The following is a 2833-nucleotide window of genomic DNA, read 5'->3' on the forward strand; positions in this document are numbered from 1 at the left end:
AACCAGAGCACGTAGCAAAAAACTAACAACCGTAATTCTAAAGGTAGCAAATTAAAAGAGAAATAAAGTGCATGGCAAAGGAAAGAATAAACAGTATTGTATATAGTTATGCCAATATGCATTTTATAGGCTCTGGAATATCCTTACAGGAAAATGAATCTATAAAATATTTATAATATATTTCTAAGGTTATTCAAATGAATTCAACATAAGTGCTAATAATTTGATTGTTTCTATGCCTTAAAATTTTGACTTTTGATTTTTATTGATTTTGTTGAAATATTTAAAGTTTGAAGAAATATACAATGTATTTTCAAACATTTGACAGTGTTTTTTAAAACTTTGTTTTGTTTTATGTTTTAGCTGGATGTGATTAATTAAGCAGATTAATCAAACTTTATAATAGATTTAGGCACACCTCAAAAAATTGCTAATGATTGAACATTTCTGCCTTTCTTTAGGCTATGTCACAATTAGTGTGAATGTAAAAGACATTCCTTTCCTACAGTTGAATAAATATGATAAAACAAGAACAAAATGTCCATTGAATGGCTACACATTGAACTTCTATAAACACGGGCCCTTGTTAGCCCTGATTTTGGATAACTGGTATGAACCTTTTCTATTCTAGCCTCTTTAACTCCATGTGTGTACATGTAATTAATTTTTACTGCTGTCTGGTAGTATACCCTATAAATAATTTAAGATACATTATGTTGAGTCTGTTTAATGCTGTTTTCAGACTATGCAAAATATTTAGCTTCAGTTACATTGGTGCACTTATACACAAAAGCACAGAAGCCTTGTTTTTTAACTCAGGGATCCTCATCATTACTACCCCAATCATTTTACGGTAGACTCACAATAGTAAAATACTAGATGAACACTTCTGTGTATTTTTCTGTATCTGCTTTAATTCTGTGTCTGATCATTCTGCCTAAGCATATTTTTACAAGGAGAATCTATTTAAAGACCTGCCAATTCAGTGATAGTTGAGATTATTATTTTCTTTATTGTAGATTTGGATAACATCAAAAGAAAAACCAAAGGAAAAAAATAAATAATGACTTAAATATCAACTTCTCTATTTATCTCTAGGTTAAACATGGGGGTTGCTTTTAATTTGATCAGACTTTAGACTTGTTATCCAATCCATCAGGTACAGTAAACATTTGTATATTTCAAAGTCATATAGTCTGTTGATTACAGTGATAATAGTTTTCAAACTTATCCTTTTGTAGGGATTCACTAAGTGAATTATGTGATGATGAAGACAATAATGTTGTACTGGCATTTAAACAACTAAATGAAACATTGTCCAGAAAATTTTGGGAAAAAATGATGATGCTCATGATATTGAACTTTACTTTTGTCCTGTGCTGCTGGAAAGCCGAGTTGGTCAAGCCATCTTTTTATCTATTTGCATTCCCAGAAATGATTCACTGAAAAGAGCTACCCTTTCCTATATGACTTTAATTAGACTCAAGGATCACCCCATATTTACTTAGGATAAGCCCCGACACAGACTTTCCAAATTCCCTTTCACAAAGTATTAAACTGTTTGTGCTTGATTACCAATATGTACAAACTATGCACTTTTGTCAAACTTCTACCTTCACCACAAGCCAATGAACGTTGACCTATCCTCAAACAATCATCAATCCCATGCGGAGTAGCTCCTTCTTAACAACCTTACCACATAGACTGATTACAAAGAAAGGCATTCTATAACCAACTGCCTGAGTCAGCTGCCCTATCATACCACCTGCTCATTCTACTCTCCTTGGTTCTTTCTAGCTTTGTTTACTCCTGACCATGAAAGAGGTTCTCTGAAGGGTGACTAAGGTCCTAGAAGATCCTATGTTCTACCTATTGCTTACACAACTGCAATTACTGCTTCACCCTGTTGCAAGAATACCACCCTCCTTTTGCAATTATGTTTTCAAATAAAGTGTGTACATAAGTCTAGATTTTTTTTCATTTGAGAACACACTGCCATCAGAAAAATAAAATATATTATCCAGATAAAATATAGATTTCACAATTTATTGGGATACTTATAAAAAGACCGTCTACTGGGGAGAGTTGAGTTTTTACTTAACCTTATTCTCAACAGTTATTTTAAGAACACTTCTTTTGAATGAAAAATTTGAGCTGACAAATAACACTCATGCTAATTGTTCCAAAGAATTAGAATTTGGGGCTAGACATTAGAAACAATGTCTTTTTATTAATTTTTAAACATTTTATTGGGAGCTCTTACAGATATCGTAATATTCCTTAGTTTATTCATAGCAATCAGAATTGCACAGTGTTTTTTTAAGTTAAAACTCAAACTAAGAATAAAATAACATCATACACTATGGAAGTCAGGTAATGAATCTTGAATGTGGTTGCATAAATATAGTTGTTTCTAAATATTTTATGATATGTCCAATTTATTCCTAAACATTCTGATTCATCCATATGCTGTTAGGCATTAGGTTTTGAGTGTGCTTTTCATTTTCCTTAAGATCAGTAGGGATAGAACCACAGGCATCAGTACCAACAGCTTGTATAAGATGGTGCATATATTCCTCTGATTCTTAACTGCTACCTCCACCCCACTACCATGATCCCAATTCTACCTTACATATCCGGCTGGACTGGAGGAGGTGTACTGGCACAGAGGGGAACTGGAAATACAGTGAATCTAGGCCAGATGAACCCCCCCAGGACCAGTGGAGAGCGTGGCGATGGCGGAAGGGTGGAGGGAACGAGAGGGAGAAATGGGGAACAGAGGACAGGGTCTACATGTGGCCTCCTCCCTGGGGGACGGACAGTGGAGAAGTGG

The sequence above is a fragment of the Echinops telfairi genome, unplaced genomic scaffold (genome assembly GCF_000313985.2).
Source record: "Echinops telfairi isolate 266 unplaced genomic scaffold, ASM31398v2 ScPeMD7_10;HRSCAF=50, whole genome shotgun sequence".
NCBI classification, from domain to species: domain Eukaryota; kingdom Metazoa; phylum Chordata; class Mammalia; order Afrosoricida; family Tenrecidae; genus Echinops; species Echinops telfairi.